The sequence below is a fragment of the Stegostoma tigrinum genome, chromosome 49 (assembly GCF_030684315.1).
Source record: "Stegostoma tigrinum isolate sSteTig4 chromosome 49, sSteTig4.hap1, whole genome shotgun sequence".
Lineage (NCBI taxonomy): Eukaryota > Metazoa > Chordata > Chondrichthyes > Orectolobiformes > Stegostomatidae > Stegostoma > Stegostoma tigrinum.
This window is the reverse complement of record NC_081402.1, coordinates 959,088-979,397: the sequence shown is the minus strand read 5'-3', so window position 1 is coordinate 979,397 and position 20,310 is coordinate 959,088. Positions and strand designations below refer to the sequence as shown.

The window sequence follows — 20,310 nt, the reverse complement described above, 5'->3', positions numbered from 1 at the left end:
TTTTGATTCATGTCAGTTTCTGTATTAGTCTTAGTTTATCAGTTAGTATCAGGCTCTGTGTTGAAGTCAGTTCTGCATTCATATCTGGTTGTCTACTCGTCTCAGAGTACACGTCAGTTTCCAAGCCCTTCTCAGTTTCAGGGACAATATTCATGCGATCAATGCATCTCGACATGTCCCTCTCTCCGGACTGTCATGCTGCTGAACTACAGTTTATTCATTCCATAGCATTACGTTGGTGACCACTTAATGTTCCTTTTTGATGAGCCATCGCCATGCCAGTCCCTATGTCTTACCCAGTGTTCCCCCAGTACAGGGCATGTGGCGAAATGAACTGGACATTGCCACTTGTTAACAATGTTTGCGTGTTCGGAGAACACAGCCACTCACATAAGCTCTCCACCTCCTCTCTCAACTTTTTGCATATGTTGCTGAATGTACCATTTGGAAGATCTTATCTTTGATCCCTACATGAACAGAGCATTGTTCTCTGTCAGCAAATTTCCTAACAAAACAAAAATCAATCCTTTCCGTTTTAGCTTTTCAAAACTTTGTTCAACCCTGAATAAAGAAGGACCCATTTTCCTTCCTTTACTTCCCGGGATAATTTCACTTACACCTATTCGTTTACCCCGGAAAGCTTCCAGCACTAATCCTCATCTGAGTGTGCTACCTTTTGAATGTGCCAAGGTTCCTTTCAGAAGACTGTAATCAGTCATACACAATCTTCCAGCATTTCTAAAACCCCTCAGGTCACAAAAATAACGAAGCCAGATCAGGATAGGAGGGTTCAGGAGAATTGTTATTTCCACGTTTCAATTTGGTTTCAAAGCTTCAATTTGCATCAACATTGCGATAATTTTACTTCCCAGACGACGTCACCAGCCCTGGGGTCAGTTGGGCTGGATCATCCCTGGCTTTGAGCCAACTTGCCAGACACTGGCCAGAAACTGAAGAGGGAGCTGGTGAACTGAGGGGAAAGGCAAGTAGTGAAGGAGTGTAGTGGGAAGCAGTGGCTGAGGGGGAGTGGGATGTTGTGACTGAGGGGAAGTGGGGTGTGGTGCTTGAGGGGGAGTGGGAAGTAGTGACTGGTGGGGAGTGGGATGTTGTGACTGAGGGGGAGCGGATGTAGTGATGGAGGGGAGTGGAAGGGAGTGAGATGTGGTTACTGAGGGGGAGTGGGGTGTAATGACTGAGGGGGAGTGGGATATAGTGGCTGAGGGGGAGTGGGATGTAGTGGCTGAGGGGGAGTGGGATGTGTGACTGAAGGGGAGTGGGAGGTAGTGACTGAGGAGGAGTGGGATGTAGTGACTGAGGGAGAGTGGGGTGTGGTGACTGAGGGGGAGTAGGATGTAGTGACTGAGGGGTAGTGAGTGAGGTGACTGAGGGGGAGAGGAATGTAGTGACTGAGGGGCAGAGGGATATCGTGACTGAGGGGGAGTGGGATGTAGTGGCTGAAGGGAAGAGGGGTGTAGTGACTGAGGGGGAGAGGGATGTAGTGACTTAGGGGCAGAGGGATATCGTGACTGAGGGGGAGTGGGATGTAGTGGCTGAAGGGAAGAGGGGTGTAGTGACTGAGGGGGAGAGGGATGTAGTGACTGAGGGGGAGAGGGATGTAGTGACTGAGGGTGAGAGAGATATAGTGACTGAGGGGGAGTGGGATGCAGCGGCTGAGGGGAAGAGGGATGTAGTGCCTAAGGGGTGCGATATGTTCAAACTGAGGGTGTTTCCGGCAATTTGTTACGTCCTGCATGAAATCTGTAACTTTGCGTTGAATTTGGAAAAATCAGAATTCCGATTCGAGGTTCCCCTCCCACATGCACTGCACTGTTACAGATGTCAGGGGTCTGTTCCCAAAGGTGGGGTGATCTATTGACTGAATACCTCCGGCCTACACACTGCAGGTATGGGAGTGCCTTTATTGATGGCATGTAAAACTATATCATTTCCTAAATTGTCCTGACCCAACACGATGTTCCCTCTTTAACCTCGTACGACATCTCTGGTCATCCTTTTCCACAGACATTGACATTTTGGATGCCCAAAGGACGATGGGCAGGAATTTCCACTGAACTCTGTCTCGCTTGCCTCTCCACAATCTGCAGGTTTAACCTCTGTACCTCTTCCCTGGAGGACATTCTGTCCCTCAGAATGATTCTGTGGGTGGTCAGGGAATCGGAGATTTCTGAATAGTTGAGGTCATTCATTCCCTTATCCCCAGATCAACCTTTGTCCCTCTCCCTTTGTGCTCCTTTTCTGCTGTCATTCTCTGTATCCATCTGTTTTTGTCTGTCAGTTTAGCTGTGTCCCTGTCTCTGTCACTGTCTTTCTGTGTCTCAGTCTCTCTGTCGTTCTCTTTCTCTCTCTCTCTCTCTGTCTCAGTCTGTCTATTTCTATGTCCCTGTCCGTCTGTCTCTCTCTCTATATATGTATCTTTCTTTCTGTCTGTAACTCTCCCTATCTTTCGTTCTCTGCCTCTCTCTCTGTCTTTCTTTCTGTCACCTGCTCTCTCTCCCATCCTTTCTGTCTCTGTCTTGTTCGCTGTCTCTTTCTGTCTGTCTCTCTCGCTCTGTCTCTCTAAAAAAAGTGTGTGTGTGTGTGTGTCCACGAGAGAGAGAGAAAGAGACGTGTGTGTGTGTGTGTGTGTGTGTGTGTGAGAGAGAGAGAGAGAGAGAGAGAGAGAGAGAGAGAGAGAGAGAGAGAGAGAGAGAGAGAGAGAGAGAGAGAGAAAATGTGTGTGTTTGAGAGACAGGAAATGAATGTTTGTGTGTGTGTGGGAGACACAGAAAGAGAGAGACATACGTGTGTGAGAGAGAAAGTGTGTGTGTGTGTGTGTGTGTGTGTGTGTGTGTGTGTGAGAGAGTGAGAGTGTGTGAGAGAGAGGGAGACGTGTGTGTGTGTGTGTGTGTGTGTGTGTGTGTATGAGAGAGAGAGAGAGAGAGAGAGTGAGAGTGTGTGAGAGAGAGGGAGGCATGTGTGTGTGTGTTTTTTTTTCTGTGTTTGTCAGTCTCTCCCCATTCCACAAACGCTCTTTTTCGTCTTTACTTCTCTTCCTCACTCCATAACCACACCCTGGCAGAGTATCTCATCCTATTTGACCTTTTTCTGTCTCATTTAAAACTACTCATTTCTCTATATTTTTAACGTCATCTGTCTGTTTCAGTCTGTTTCACTCGTCGTCTTTCATCCCTGCCCTCTCTCACTCTCTCTGTTTCTCTGTATCTGCTCCTTTGCCTTATTTCTCCCCTCACTGTGCCCTCGTGTGACAATCACTTCTGGCTGTCAAGTCCCTGCCAGACAAAAGCGCAAAAATGACCCTGTCACTCTTACAGGTAGTGAGTTCTACATTCCCACCAGCTCTGCATGGAAAGGCTTTTCCTCACACCAACTCAAAACCTTCTGCCCCGATCTTAGATTTCTGACCCCAACCCTGTAATTCACCCCTCCATTGAAGAGGAAAAGCTTCTTCCTGCGCATTTTGTTGATGCCCCTCATAACTTTATGTGCCTCATTCATGTTCCCGAATCAATTTCCTCTGCTCTGAGAAAAACCACCCCAGCCTGATCACAACTGAAACTGTCCAGCCCAGACAACATCCTGGTAAATCTCCCTCTGCACCTTCTCCAGTAGAAGCACTTCCCTCTCATGTTGTGCCTTTCAGAACTGCTTGTACCTAAACAACTTGTCCACGGCTGAATTAACTCCGACAAAAAATGCTGTCTTCAGTGTCTCTGTTGGCCTTGGGTCTTGTCTCGGTGTCAGTATCTTTGTTAGTTTCACTGTCTGTATTACTCTCGTGGTGCCTGTCAGTCTGAGTGACTGCATTCGTGCGGAGATGCATTAACAGCCAGAGACCTTTCACAGTCTTTCTGCAGGACAGAACTAGCCCATTTAGCTTTTAGCGTCTACCTGGTAGCTTATTTTCACGTTCATTTCCATAAGGCCATAATAGAAAAAGAAATAAGTAAAGCAGTTGGGCCATTCGGATCCTCCAGCCTGCCCCATTCAATAAGATCATGGCTGTCTGACATTCATCCCGCCCACATTCCTACATTTTCCCCATAATGCTTTATTTCCGCTATTGGTCAAGGATGTCTCTAGCTTAGGCTTGCATACACAGAAAGACTTGTCTCCCCGGGCTCTGCGTGGCAAGGAGTTCCAAACTCTTGCAAGAGCAAACTTCTGTGTCACCTCCCTTTATTTGGAGACTAAGCCCTTTTGTTCTAGTCTCTTACATGAGGAGAAACATCCTCTCAGCATTTACCCTGTCAAACCTCTCAAGCATTATGCATGTTTCAATGAGATCACCTCTCACCTTTCAAAACCCTAGTCAGCAGTTAGCCCCAACGGGTGTATCCCCTGAACAGAAGATGGTCTCCTCCACTCTTGGGAACCATCCAGTGAACGTTCTCTCAACTGCCAATGAAACACAATTTTTACTTTTAGTAAGGGGATCATAACTGCTCACATACAGTACTCCAAACTGTTCCAAGCCAAACTGCTTGAAATCAGGGGCAGAACTCCATTAGATTAGTGGGCTCATTTCTCCTGAATGGGGTCAAGCTTCATCATACAATCATAGAATTCCTACAGTGTGGAAACAGGCCCTTCAGCCCAACAAGTCCACACAGACTCTCATACCATCCCCCTCTCACCCATCTAAATCTACATATACCTGAACAAAATTTTACATGGCAATTTAGCATGGCCAATTCACCTAGCATGCACATCTTTGGACTGTGGCAGGAAACTGGAGCACCTTGAGGAATCCCTTCTTCAGGTGTTGTTGGACCAACATTCATCTCGGCTGGTGTGGTGTCTCCCATTGCACTTTGGATTGAAGAGTTGTCAATGGTGCAAGTCAGGAGGTGATTCACATGTTGCATTTGACTTGGTCTCTGACTTGCTCTTTTACTTCTTGTGTTGATGTGATTCATCGAATTGCACAACCTGCAGGATATTGATCAGCAAGGATAATGGAGCAACTCGTGTCTGTTGGCTTAGAGAGAGGAATGTTAACTTCCTTTGTTTCAGGTCATAAATTTCTTATAATAAGCATTTTTATCAGGTTCAATGTTTTTTTTGGCTGAGGCCTGTCTGTCCAGCCCATCTCCATCTGGCTTGTTGGATAATTTAATCCATGGACAATTGAAATGTTAATCATTTTTGAACATCTAATTGAACAGAATAGCTATTGCAACACTTCTCAGAATCATAATTTGAATTGCTGGACAGCAGCCAATATATGCAAATCCCTGATGGGAGTCTCACAATGGTGAGTCTTCTGAACGTACAAGCAATCAAAGAAACATACAATGCCTACAGTGTGGAAGCAGATCGTTTGGACCATGGAGTCTGCACTGAACCTCCAAACAGCAACCCACCCAGATCCAGCCCCTCCCCTATACCTGTAACCTCAATTTTACATGGCTAACCCACCCAATCTGCACATCCCTGGGCAATTTACTGTGCCCAATCTACCCTGATCTGAACATTTTTGGAGTGTGGGCAGAGAAAACTGATGTAGACATGGGGAAAATGTGCCAATTTCACCCAGAGACCCGAGGGTGGTATTGAACCCGGTTTCCTGACACTATGAGGCAGCAGTGTTAATCAATCCAAACTCTTTCTCTCTCCTACCACATATTTGCATATGTCAGTTAATGTGCCCTCTGGAAAATATTATCCATACTTATGACATAAACATCCTATTATTTTCATTCCGTGTGCAGTCACTGACAACAACAAACAAAAGGCTGCCAGCATCGGTAATGTCACACCACCTGCAGAGTGAGCAAAAATAATCTCTCTTTTCATGAATCTCAGACAGACTCTTTTTCAATCCTTTTTTGTTGCTTTCCTGGGACGTAGGCATCACTGGCTTTCTCACAGCTATTACCAGTCCCTAAGTGTGCCTTGAGAAGGTGGGTGTGAGCTACCTGCTTGAATAACTACAGTCCACGTGCTGAACGGATACACCTCGTGCTGTTTGGAAGGATGTTACTGATTTTAACCCAACAATAATTGTGGAACGACAATACATTTCCAAATCAGTTTGGTCCATGGCTGAGAGGTAATTTCGCAGGGCGCAGTATAACATAGAACATAGAACATAGAACATAACAGCACAGTACAAGCCCTTTGGCCTTCGATGTTGTGCTGGCCTGTCATACCAATCTGAAGCCCATCTAACCTACACTATTCCATGTACATCCATATGCTTGTCAAATGACGACTTCAATGTACTTAAAGTTGGCGAATCTACTACTGTTGCAGGCAAAGCGTTCCATTCCCTTACAACTCTCTGAGTAAAGAAACCACCTCTGACATCTGTCCTTTATCTTTCATGCCTCATTTTAAAGCTATGTCCCCTCGTGCTCGCCGTCACCATCCTAGGAAAAAGGCTCTCCCTATCCACCCTATCTAACCCTCTGATTATTTTATATGTCTCAATTAAGTCACCTCTCAACCTTCTCTCTAACGAAAACAGCCTCAAATCCCTCAGCCTTCCTCGTAAGACCTTCCCTGCATACCAGGCAACATCCTAGTAAATCTCCTATGCACCCTTTCCAAAGCTTCGACATCCTTCTTATAATGCGGTGACCAGAACTGTACGCAATACTCCAAGTGCGGCCGCACCAGAGTTTTGTACAGCTGCAGCATAACCTCATGGTTGCGGAACTCGATCCCTCTATTAATAAAAGCTAAAATACTGTATGCCTTCTTAACAACCCTGTCAATCTGGGTGGCAACTTTCAAGGATGTATCTGATGCCCTTGACCTTCAAGATGATACTGGCCGTGGGTTTCAAGATTTCAGTCTAAGAATCATTGACAAACTTTGGAATGCATCTCGTACATTTTACACCATGTTGCCGCCAGGGTTTAACTCTGGACTGATTGGGCTCCATCATCCTGGGTGTCCTCAAGATTCTTTCACTGTTTGTTGGATCTTCATCATCATTAACACACTTCCGACTTGAGACTTGGAGGAGGTGGGAAGGATTCAGAGGGTCAGAAGTTGAGTTACTCGCTGCAAGATTCAAAGTGTCTGATCAGTTCTTGTTGCCATTGTATTTACATAGCGAGTCCAGTTGAACATCTGGTCAGTGGCAATCACCAGAGTGTTGATATTGGGGACAATGGGCATAGTAGGGAAAAGTCAGGTCTGTTAGCTCAGAGATGACACTTACTGTTTTACTTTCAGAACACAGGTTAATTTGGGAACCTGCTTTATTTTATATGGAATAGTTTCATAGTTTTGATTTGCTCAGGCCATCGGTGCAGCACATTTCCACCAACCTGCTTAACAGTCTAATCTGATGGTAATTCATCGTTTCAGGTACAACACAGTGGTGAGAATCATGAAATCTATAATTCAATGCTTTATGAATTCGTGATGATCCAAGAATTTGTGATGAACGGTACGATCCTATGAAGCACTCAGGATCAAAATGACCTTGGTACGTAGTTCCATCAGTCTGTAAAGCAATCAGGACAATGGAATGTGCATTGATCACTTGACTTTATTTGTTGAGACACAGAAGATTGCAGCAGAATGTTGGGGTAGGATGACAAAATGATTCACGTGACACACAAGAGTTTACTTTTAGAATCAATTGCTGAAGTTGATTGAAGTTACACCGGTGGGAAAAAAACCTTGAAAGTCCAGATGCGGCAAAGAATACACCTCCTCCCACCCATCTTCCTGTAAAACTGCCATCTCCAATTCCCAATTCCTTCGCCTCCACTGCATCTGCTCCCAGGATGAGGCATTGCACTCCCGAACATCTCAGATGACCTCATTTTTCAAGGACCGCAACATCCCCCCCGCAGTGGTCAACAATGCCCTCAACTGTGCCTCCCACATTTCCCGCAAATCATCTCTCTCACTCTTCCCCGCAATAACCATCAAAAGAGAATCTCCCTAGTTCTCACGTACCACCCCACCAACCTCCAGATCCAACGCATCATCCTCTGACAGTTCCGCCATCTGCAATCTGACCCCACCACCAAAGACATTTTTCCCTCCCCACCCTTATCTGCTTTCCGTGGGACCACTCTCTCTGGGGATCCCTTGTCCACAACACCCAAAATCTTTCTCTGCAAATGCAGGAAGTGATACTCCTGCCCCTATCACCCCCATCCCAGGGCCCAAGAGGACTTTCCACAACAAGCAGATGTTCACCTGCACATCTGCTAATGTGGTATACTGCATCCGCTATTCCTGTTGTGGCCTCCTCTAAATCGGGGAAACCAAGCGGAGGGTTGGGGACCACTTTGCAGAACACCTACACTCGGTTCACAATAAACAACTGCACCTCCCAGTCGTGAACCTTTTCTACTCCCCCTCCCATTCCTCAGACGTGTCCATCCTGGGCCTCCTGCAGTGCCATAATGATGCCACCTGAAGGTTTCAGAAACAGCACCTCATATTCCGCTTGGGAATGCTGCAGCCCAATGGTATCAATGTGGACTTCATCAGCTTCAAAATCTCCCATCCTCCTACCACATCTCAAAACCAAACCAGCTCGTCCCAACCTCCCTTAACTGTCCGTCCTTCCATCTATCCACTCCTCCCATCTCAAGCCCCACCCCCATCTCCTACCTACTAACCTCATCCCACTCCCTGGACTGACCTATCTCCTCCCTGCCTCCCAACCTACACTCACGTGTACTGCCTCCATCCCCACTTCTTTTCCTTGTCTATCTCCTCTCCACCTACCTTCTCCTCTATCCACCTCCCCCTCTCTCCCTATTTATTTCAGTACCCCCTTCCCCTCCCCCATTTCTGAAGAAGGGTCTCGGACCAAAATGTCAGCCGTCCTGTTCCTCTGATGCTGCTGGCCCTGCTGTGCTCATCCAGCTGTACACCTTGTTACTTCTTTGTGCAACGAAGTTTATCTTTGATTGAATCAGCCTCTGTGGAAATGACACAGGTGATTGAAAAAGGTGGGACAGTGGAGCATGTTTGTACGGACTTAACTAAAGCATTTGACAAAGTTCCTTATGGTAGGCTGGTCAGAAGATTATGTCACGTGAGATTCGCATATCGTTAGTCAGTTGGATATAAAATTAGTTTTGCCATGGAAGACAGTAACTGAAAATTGGGTAAGTTCTTCATGGCGAGTTATATTCACAAAGGATAGAGCTGGATATAGATCAGTTGGAAAGTTGGGTGAAGCCATGGCAGATGGAGTGTAACCCAGATATGTTATATGCTGTACATTGGGCAGTAAGAAAGCAAGGGGATTATATGCAGTGAACATAGAACCATTTGGAGCATTGAAATACAGAGATATCCTGGGTTCCAAGAGCTAGTTCGCTCAGAAAGGCAACACAACTGGACATGATGCCTGTCTTCATTTGTGAATTGAGTACAAATGCAGGCAAGTCACATGGCAGAAGGCTGGTAGATTTTTGGTGAGGGGTGGAGGCAGAGACAGTGGTTAAAGGAGATATGTGAGGTGGGGTATTTTTCACACTGAAGATTGTAGCTGCCTGGAACTCACCGCCAGGGGAGGTGGTATACCAGATGGATAAGAACATGTAAATTCTAATTAGATAGTCACATGGCCAGGCAGAGAATACGGCATACTGACCACGTGCAGGCAGAGGAGATTAATTTTGAATGGCGGGATGGTTGGTGCTGACATGCTGGACCGAAGGGTCTGCGCCTGTGCTATACTGTTCTCTGTCCTGTCAGTTTCAGGGGCTGAATCAGTTTAACGGCCTGCATTAGTTTCAGGTTCTCAGTTCGTTTCAGAAATTGTGTTAGTTCAACAATGTTCAACTATTTTCAGAATCTGTACTAGGTTCACAGTCTTGCACCGATTTCTGCTGTCTATTTGTTCCAAGGTCTGTCATTTTTACATAGTTTTAATCATGTTCAGAGTCTTTATACGTACTCAGGTCTGAATATTTCTTTAGGGTCTCAATTACTTTGAGAACCTGTATTATTTTTAAATGTTCTACAATATTGTTCAAATAATTTTTAACTCCAGAACCTCCTGGGCAATAAGAGTCAGCATTCAGTTCAGGGTCTGCATTACTTTCCAGCTTGAATTTATAAGATCCATTGTCATACATTTTTGTCCCAAATTGCAAAGTGAAAAAGCACTAATGAAATGGAGAGAAAGCCCAGCAAATAGAAGCAGAAACTTTTGAACTGACGATATGAATGTGAAATATTTCATTATGGCTGGTTACTGATGCAAGCAAACCTGACATCGACAGATTGAACCAATGGTATTTTCAGGAAATCACTACAGTTGGGCAATGACACCTTCCAAAATCATTCAGAAACTTTATTTATTTTAGAAGATCCATAATTATCATGGATGCAATCTGAATTTTCTGTTCTTCATTTTAACTTCTCACCTAAACTTAATGCTATACGCATGACTATATAAAGGATGGTGCAAAAATGATTTAACATTTTGTTGATAAGAATGAATCAATCTTGAGCGTTGTGAACATAGAGTCAAATGATAAGTCAAATATTGAAATGCATATCGCAGAAATTATCCTGTAGGAGAATGGGCATCAGTGAGTGTGGGGGTCGGAAGATCATGGGGCATGAGTCCTTGTTCAGCAAGGTTGTTTGAAATCAGCACCAGACAACTAAAATTGAATCGATGGGAACATATAGAATCCCAAAGCCATGAAAATCAACACCACATAGACAAAGGTCCTTCGACCCACTCTGCCCAAACTGATCAAAAACGAGCATGTCACTAATCTAATCCCGTTTCCCAGTACTTGGCCCACAGCCTCGTCTGTCTTGGTATTCCAAGTACGCAGCTAAATATGTATTTCTGGAGTGAATCACTGAATTATTCCGTTATGCATCCATTACAGAGAAATGCAATTCCTTGCACTTCTGTAATTTGCTTGTTGATGTTACTTAATACAATAATTATAATTTTAAAATCTAACCAGAACGTGTTGAGCCATGACTCATTTGCATTCTGGGTGTGGACCTTGCAGTCAGCGTGTTTGTGAAGGACATCATGCAAGACCATTCCCCGTCAAACAGGAGGCAAAGCATCCAACCAGAGGGTGCTGAGGTATTTCACGTTTACATTCAGGGAGTGGACCATCCAGTCAGTGCCCATGTGAAGGGCATTGTGGCAAAACTTTGTGTGTAGATTGGTCAGCCCCAAACATTCCATTACGATAGTGTTTCCATCCCTCCTTCCTCAAAAAAAAGGCAAGATTCAGAGGAGAGGAAACAGAACATATTGAGAGGAAGGTCAGCAGTGAGAGTTCCAGCAGGTAAAGGAAGATGAGGCTAGATAGCTTCTGAAAACTGTTGTTGGTGAACCACACATAAATATTGAGAAATTATTATTGGATCAGACAGCACCACCAGTTTCAATTTAGTAGTAAAATTATTTGACATTACAGGGATTAATTAAGATAAAAGGGTAAAATATGGCAGGAGAGCTCCAAATCATAGTCCGCTCCTGTAGCTCGATATGGGAAGACGGGCATATTTCCTGTGTCTGGGAGCTCCATATGTGTAAGAATGTCTCCATTCACAGCTCCAAAAAGCCTGAGTTTTGGAGTTGGAGTGGAATCTGTTACTCAAGAATAGAAATAAAGTTTCTGGAAAAGTTCAGCAGGTCTGGCAGCATCTGTGAAGGAGAAAACAGAGTTAATGTTTCGGGTCTGGTGACTATTCCTCAGAACTGATGCTGGCTGGGAAAATGTCAGTTTATGTACAGAAAATAGGGAGGTAGCTGGGGTAGGGAGTAAACGATACGATTGAGCCCCAAGAGACAGAAAGACAGTTGGGCAGGCAAAGGAGTTGCTAACGATCAGGCTGGGAAGGTGAGTAGTTGTTAATGGGGACTGTTAGTGACTAACAACAGTGGTGTGCAACGGCAGGCTGTGTGATAACAAGGGCTGGCGTGTGGGGCCAGGGGGCTGGGACGTGTGAGGTCTTAGGACCTAAAATTATAGAACTCAATATTGAGTCCAGAGGATTGTCGGGTCCCCAAGTGGAAAATGAGGTGCTGTTTCTCCAGCTTGCATTGGGCTTCACCAGAACACTGCAGCAAGCCAGAGACAGAGATGTTGGCCAGGGAGCAGGGTAGTGCATTGAAGTGTCAGGCAACAGGTAGTTCAGGATCTTTTTTGCAAGCAGAATGTAGATGTTCTCAAAGCGAGCGCCAAGTCTATGCTTCGTTTCCCCAGTGTAGAAGAGACCACATTGTGAGCAGTGAATGCAGTTGACGAGATGCTGGGAAGTGCAGGTGAAGTGTTGAAGATGTTTGGGCCTTTGGATACTGGGGACGGAGGAGGTAAGTGGGCAGGTATTGTACCTTCACTGGTTATAGGGGAAAGAGCCGTAGGGCTGTGGGGAGGCGTTGGGGGTGAATGGAGTGTGGACCAGGGTGTCCGAGAGGGGGCGGACAAAGGGGGGGAGGGGAATGTTTGAACAGTGGTGGCATCTTGCTGGAGGTGGCGGAAATGGCGTCTGATGATCTTCTGGATGTGAATGTTAGAATAAGGGGAACCCAATCGCTATTGCAGGAGGGAAGAGAACAGGTGAGGGTGAATGTGTGGGAGCTGGGTTGGACCTGGTTGAGTGCCCTGTCAACAACAGAGCTGGGGAATCCTCAGCTGAAGAAGAAGCTGGACATTTTGGAGGCTCCCTTGTCGAAGTGGGCCTCATGCGATGGAGACGGAGGAACTGAGAGTATGGGATGGAGCCTTTACAGGAAGTGGGGTGTGAGGATGTATAGTCCAGATAGCTGTGGGCCAGCCTGGAACAAGGAATGTTCCACATACCCCATGAACAGACAGGCATAACTCAGGCCCATGCAGGTAACCATGGCAACCCCTCTTACCTGAGGAAACTGATTGGAGATGAAAGAGAAGTTGTTGAGAGTGAGGATGAGTTCAACCAAGTGGAGGAGAGTCGGGTTAGTTCAGGTCTTTGCTCCAGGAAGAAACGGAGAGCCCTAAGACCCTCCTGGTGGGGAATGGATGTGTACAGGAATTGCACATCCATGGTAAAGAAGAGGTGGCTGGAGCCAGTAAACTGGAAGCTTTGAAGCCGGCATAAGGCGTCAGATGAATCATGGATGTATGTGGGTCGGGATTGGACTGTGGGGAGAAGACTGAGTCAAGGTAGGAAGAGATGAGTTGCATGGGCCATGAGCAGGCTGAAACAATAGGTCTGCCCAGACAATCCTGTTTGTCGATTTTTGGCATGCGGCAGAAATGAGCTGCGGGGGTTGGGGGACTATCAGCTTGGAAGCGGAGGCAGGGATATCACTGAATGAAATGAGTTCCGTAATAGTCGTGGCATGCTGTGTCAGGGTGGGGTCATGGTCCAGGGGAAGGTAGGAGGAGGTATCTGAGAGCTGACGCTCAGCCTCTGCCAGGGAGTGGTCAGTATGCCAGACTACAACAGCACCACCTTATCGGCAGGCTTGATGACAGAGTCAGGGTTAGATCTGAATGCAGAGAATGCAGTCAGTTCAGAGGGAGATAGGTTGGATTTGTTGAGAGGGGCAGTGAAATTGAGGTGATTAATGTCATGTCGACAGTTCTCAATGAACAGATTGAGTGAAGATAAAAGCCGGAGGGAGGGGTCCAAGTGGAAGGAGAGTGTTGGAGTTGGGCAAAGGGGTCTGTGGAACAGGTAGTGTCCAAAGAAATGGGCCTGGAAGCGAAGACGGTGGAAGAAGATTTCAGCATCATGTCGTGCCTGAAATTCATTAAGGTGGGGACACAGAGGGATAGAGCTGAGACCTTTGCTGAGTACAGAGTGTTCAGCATCAGACAGTAGTAGGTAGGAGGGATGGTGAATACCCAACTGGAGTTGGGGGAGGGGATAGAGTCAGAGGGAAGTGCAGGGGAGGGAGGTTCCAGAGGGGCTGGTTGCATGTGCACACCTCACAGTAAGTATACGATGACCATAAACAGTCTGACAGTGAGCCTGGGTTCATCCACACAACTCCCACTAACTAAACGGTGACTCTTAACAATCCGACAGTGAGCTTGCTCTCAACTACACTCCTCCCATTACCGAAACAGTGATTTTAAACAGTTCTACAGTAATCCTGTCCTCATCTATGCACTACCCAGAAACTTTCCATTTATTGTAAACAGACTTGCAGAGAATCTGGCCTCAACTACATACCTCCCAGTAAACACACGGTGATGGTAAACAGTCCTACAGTGAGCCTAGCCTCAACTGCACAATTCCCAGTAACTATACGGTGACTATAAACAATCTCACAGTGAGCCTGGCTTCATAAAAAAACACCTGTCAGTCTCTAAATGTCTCTATAATGATCAGATAATCTGTCTTTATAAATTCACTTTGGCATGGGCTTCACTAACCTCTGTCTGTTTCTCTGTCCATCTGACTTAATCTTGCTCATTTTATTCTTTCATTTTATTACTTTCCATCCCCAGTTGCTGTTCACAAAGTGGTAGTAAGAAGCCCTCTCGAGCTGCAGTGTGTCATGTGTTGAAGTGTACCCACAGTGCTATTAGGGAAGGATTACCAGGATTTTGTCCCAGTGACACTGAGGGAATGGCGATACATTTCCAAATTAGGATAGTGAGTGGCTCGGGAGGCAGGGTGGGGAGGGGGGTGTAGATTGTCAGAGGTGGCGTTTCCATGCATCTGCTGCCCTTGTCATTCTAGATCATGGGGGTTGTGGGTTTGGAAAGTGCTGTTTAAGGAGATTTGATGAATTTCTGCAGTGCATCTTGTAGATGACAGACACTGCAGCCACTGAGCTTCAGTGATGGAGGGACTAGACGTTGATAATTGTGATGCCAGTTAAACAACCTTTTCTAGAGTTTCTGGAGCAGCACTCATTTCAGGAAGTGGAGTGTGTGCAATAACACTCCTGGCTTATGCCTTGTAGGTGGTGGACCTGCTTTTAGAGTCAGGTGGTAGTTACTCGCTGCTGTATTCAAAACCTCTGACCTGCTCTTGTTGCCACTGCATTTTCATGGTCAGTCTCGTTTATTTTAAGAAAAATGATAACCCCCTGGATGTGGGGCATTCAGTGTTAATCCATGAATGTCAAGTGACAATGGATAGCCCATCTTTTCTTGGAAATGGTCTTTGCCTGGCATTTGTGTGGTGCGAATGCCACTTGTCACTTTTCAGCCCAAGAGCGGATATTGTCCAGATCTTACTGCATTTGGATATGGACCACATCAGTTTCTGATCAGTCACAAATGGCGTTGAACAGAGTGCACTCAGTGGCAAATATTCCCACTTCAGACCTCATGATGAAGGAAAGGTCATTGGTGAAACAGCTGATGATGGTTGGGCCGAAGACACTATGCTGAGGAACTCCTGCAAAGCCTCGAACTGAGATATCTAACCTCTAAAATAGTCATTCAGCACAGAAACAACTAAATCTGATCTAGTCCCATTTGTCTGCATTTGGCCCGTATCCCTCTAAACCCTTCCTATTCAAATAAATCCAGAGGCCTTTTAAATGTTATAATTCCGTTTGCCTCATCAACTTCCACTGGCATTTTTCACTACAGAGGAAGATTTGCCCTCAGGTCTTGTGTGAATCTTTTCACATCACCATAAACCTACGTCCTCCAGTTGTGGACTCTCCCACCCGAGTGAAAACACATTTGCTATTTCCCTTTCCATGTTATTCAAAATTTCTTAACCCTCTATGAGGTCACCCCTCAGCCTTTGACACTCCAGGGAAAATAGCCCCAGCCTAATTAGCATCTCCCTATTACTCAAACAAATTTGTTTCTCAATTTTCCGCTGACATTTTGAGGTGGGCAGGGGGGTGTGTAGTGATTACTGCAATCTCAAAAGGATGATCATTCCTTTCCTATTTCTCAATTCCACCCAAATAACTTCCACAGACATATTCTCAGGAATATCATCCCTAAATACAGCCAAGATATTGTCCCTAATCAAAAATACCATTGCCTCACCTCTCTTGCCCAGTGTTTGATCCTTCCTAGAGCATCAATTACCTGGAGAAGTAAGTTGCCAGGCCTGCCCATTCCTCAGTCATGTCTCTGCAAGTGCTATTATATCACAGTCCCATGTTCCTAACCATTCCCTGGCTTCATCTGCCTTTCCTGCTAGGCATTTTGCATTGAAATAAATACAGTTTAACACATCAGTCCTACCTCATTCCCTGCCCTGTCAGTTTGACTTATTCCATTTCCCAACCGTACCAGTCTCATACTGATGTCTTTCCTCACCACCCCCACCTCGCTCCCCTCCCCCCCCCCCCCCCCCCCCCCCCGGTAGTACTTTAAATCCTCCACAGCAGTTCCCACAAATCTCACCATCAGTATATTAGTCCCTTTCTAATTCAGGTGCAATCCGTCCTTCTTATACAGGGCTCAAAACATTAGCTTGCTTTCTCTCTGTGGATGCTGCTTTGGCCCGCTGTGGTCTTTTTGTTTATAGAATTCCAATTTTTCCTGAGATGCCTGTTTCTCTCTTTTTTGAACTGATCTTCACTAAAACAATGTGAAGATCCCAGCAATCAATTGTGGCCTGTGCTGTCCTCATGAAGCTGAGAGGTGAAAGCAGATCTTTCAAGACAGGATGACAATGGAGCCTTGGTGTTCCCACTTCAGCCCCCTCAGGATGTCACGTTTGTGGGCCTATAGCTTGGCTTCATCTCATTCTAATTCATCTCCACTTTCTCCAGCAAAGAGTGATCTTACCTGCAGGATTTCCTGACGGTGTTAAATCTCACTTTCCGTCATCTTTCTGGCTGGTTACCCATCTTCAACGCTGTGATGGATGAGACAGGAGTTGGGAATTCTGTTGATTCAGTAGCTCTGTTCACAGATACAGGAGACACAGAAATAGACAGAGTCAGAAATTGTAAGGATTACACATGTAGAATGGCACAGAGTCTCACGGAGATCTGGAAATTCCCAGTCTCTATTCCCAGCCTCTTAAGTGTAGAATTCAGTTGGCTTCGGATTCAGAGTGGCTGCAACGGGAAGAGGCAGACAGAGGCAATAACGACACCCACATAGTGAGGGATACCAGATGCAGATATTGAGTGATATCATCAGAGTGAAGGAAGATTTCAGAATCAAACCACACTGCTGAAAGAGCTGTTTTGAATGATAGAGTACTACTATCAGTACTTGGGAAATGTGATCTATTTCTTTCTGATGGATTCCAGTAGAACTGTGCTGAGACCATATGAATATGGACATGGGTTTAAAGTGAAAGAGGTGAGGTGAGAACAGGGTTCAGATGAAAAGATACTTCCAAACACAAACAGAAAAGTGAAAAGGAATAACACTGTGTGGAGCTGGGACCCATCTTCAGAACAGTTGACACGCTCCCCCGATGCTGCCTGTCCTGCTGTGTTCCTACAGCTCCACACTGTGTTACCTCTGACTCCAGCATCTGCAGTTCTTACTATCTCCCAGAAAGGTTGAAACCTAGTGAACAACATGATGACGTGGCTGAAGACAAGCAAAAAAAAGGGACAGAGTCTAACTAAAATTGTATATCAACGAGTTAATTTATGACTGCAAATAGTCATAAAAACATAAATTAGTTTTTTATTTGAAAGCACAAAGTGTCTGCAATAGATAGACACGTGACATACAAAAGTAAACAACTGATGCAATTACTAGAGAGGCTTGTTAAGCATGAACAAAAGGCAGGACGTAACTATTAGAGAGTCTTCAGCTTTGCAGGGAGACAGGCAAAATGGGAAAGCAGGAGGGAGGAACTTGTCAGTTAGGGATAAGACAAGCAAGAGCGACAAAGTATCTACCCTCAGGTTATGAATATGAAGTCAGTAAGGAAGGAATTTGGAAGGACGATGTGTCAGGAAATGGAAGTGGGAGAACAGATTTTTTAGACTGTCTAAGAGCATTGTCGTTGGACACTGCATTAAACTGGAACTTATTGGAACTTGTTTAAAGAAAAGGCAGTAACTGTGGGAGACTTCAATCTACATACAGTCCGGGTCAATCACATTGGTAAGAGTGATCTCGAAGAGGAGTTTGGAGAATGTTTATGTCCGTGTTTCTTGGAACAACAACAACATTGTGCAACTGATTCGGGATTTACCTGTTTCAGATCAAGCATTGTATCATGAAGCTGAGTAAATGAGAAATGTCACGGCAAGAGATCCTCCGGGTAATTGTGATCAGATGGAATTCAAAGGGATGAGTGAGTTTTAAAGTGAGCCCCGTAAAGTACAAACAATAAATGGGGAAACAGAAGCAGAGGCCCATGAGTTGAGTCTGAGAGGAGCACTGACTGAGACAAAAACGGGAAACAGAGTGAAATGTCTGGTTATAAATGAACACCGCAAAACATCTGTAGGAACCGGGTAAAATATTCAACAAAAAGGACATTTTTTGGCTCTGGGTACTCTCACCATCTGTTCCCCTCGGTGTACAACACAAAAACCAGCATCTTCCAGCCTGAACAAGAGTTAGGTCAGGCTCTAGACATTAACTGAATTTTTTTTAAAAAAACGGCAAATGCTGTAAATCAGTAACAAAAACAAAATTGCTGGAAAAGCTCAGCAGGTCTGGCAGCATCTGTGAAGGAGAAAATGTCGACACACGAACCGTTTCTCTCTCCACACAACATTGCCGAGTCGCTCACTTCCGGCAGCGCACCCTGTTTGGACTACATTAACCATGATGCCTTAAGAGAAGGCTCCTGCGCAATGTGAGGCGCTGGCCGGAAGCTCGGGCCGCGTCGCCTGATGGGAGTTGTAGTTTTCACGAGATCAAACGCGCTCCGCCGCGGTCAACTGGTGGAGCTGGAATTGGGGGAGCGCCCCTGTAAGTACCTGTGTGGGAGGTTCATTGACGCAGAGCCCTCAATCAACAGGCTCCCTCCTAAAACGGCACATTCAGAGAAGAGGGAAATGGCACAGATATTAAATAAATATTTTCTCTCGTTTCATGATGGGAAACAAAAAAAGTTACCATTGATATGGAACAAAGTGTTCTGTAAGAGTAAAGCATTTAAAGACATCAGCATAAACAAAAAGACAAGGAACAACAATATATTGGCGATGATGGAGATCTGAATTAAACAGAAAGTGAAGCTCAGCTGGTCTGGCACCATCTGTGGACAAGATAATAAAATGTGAGGCTGGATGAACACAGCAGGCCAAGCAGCACCTCAGGAGCACAAAAGCTGACGTTTCGGGCCTAGACCCTTCATCAGAGCCATTTGTGCTCCTGAGATGCTGCTTGGCCTGCTGTGTTCATCCAGCCTGACATTTTATTATCTTGGAATCTCCAGCATCTGCAGTTCCCATTATCTCTGATACCATCTGTGGACAGACTGGTCTAGAATTACAAAGGAGCCAGTTCTAGTCTCTGGTGACAGGGGGTTTGAATCTTAGACATTGAACATAGAACAGTACAGCACAGTACAGGCCCTTCAGCCCACGATGTTGTGCCAAGCGTTTATGCTAAATCTCAGGTCTATCTAACCTCCACCGCTACCTTATACTATGATCCATATTCCTATCTAATTGCCGCTTAACTGCACCTACTGAGGCCGACTCCACTACCCTCTCTAGCAATGCATTCCACGCCCCACCACGCTCTGCGTAAAGAACTTACCTCTGACGTCGTCCCGATATCAACCTCCTTAAAACTACATCCCCCTCGTAATAGCTACCGCCACCCGAAAAAAGAGCCTTTGGCTCTCTCCTCTACCTGTACCTCTGACCATTTTGGACACCTCTATTAAGTCACCTCTCATCCTTGATCATTCTAAAGAGAAAAGCCCTAGCTCTCTCAACCTTTCCTCATAAGACCTTCCCTCCATTCCAGACAACATCCTGGTAAATCTCCTCTGCACCTTTTCTCACGCTTCCACATCTTTTCTGTAATAAAGTGACCAGAACTGGACACAATACTCCAGATGAGGCCAATCCATGCTTTTGTATAGCTGGAGCATGGCTTCACAGCTCTTGAACTCAATCCCTCTATTAATGAAAGTTAACACACCATATGCCTTTGTAACAACTCTATCCGCCTGGGTGGCAGCTCTCAGGAAGCTGTGGACATGAACCTCAAGATCCCTCTGCTCCTCCACACTGCCAAGAAAATTTTTGTTAACCCTGTATTCTGCTTTCAAGTTTACCTTTCCAAAATGAATCACCTCACACTTTTCGTGGTTAAAAACTTAGCAGGTCATCTGCTGCAATTGAATGTCATTTTGACAATGCCATGAAGGAAACAACTAGTCCCTGTAATGCGGACTATGAAACAATCATTGAGCATTAGAACAACTGAGCTGTTTCATTCATGTCCTTTAAGGAGAGACAAT

The 20,310-nt window shown here is 45.4% G+C and overlaps 1 long non-coding RNA gene across 1 annotated transcript; it reads right to left on the bottom strand.

Moving 5' to 3' along the window:
* Positions 1–8,815: 8,815 nt before the first annotated feature.
* LOC125450084 (uncharacterized) lies at positions 8,816–18,607 on the bottom strand. The gene is made up of 3 exons (XR_007247009.2): positions 18,076–18,607; positions 16,698–16,814; positions 8,816–8,921 (listed from the first exon to the last, which is right to left on the bottom strand). It is a non-coding gene; the product is annotated as an uncharacterized LOC125450084 (long non-coding RNA).
* Between the last annotated feature and the right edge of the window lie 1,703 nt (positions 18,608–20,310).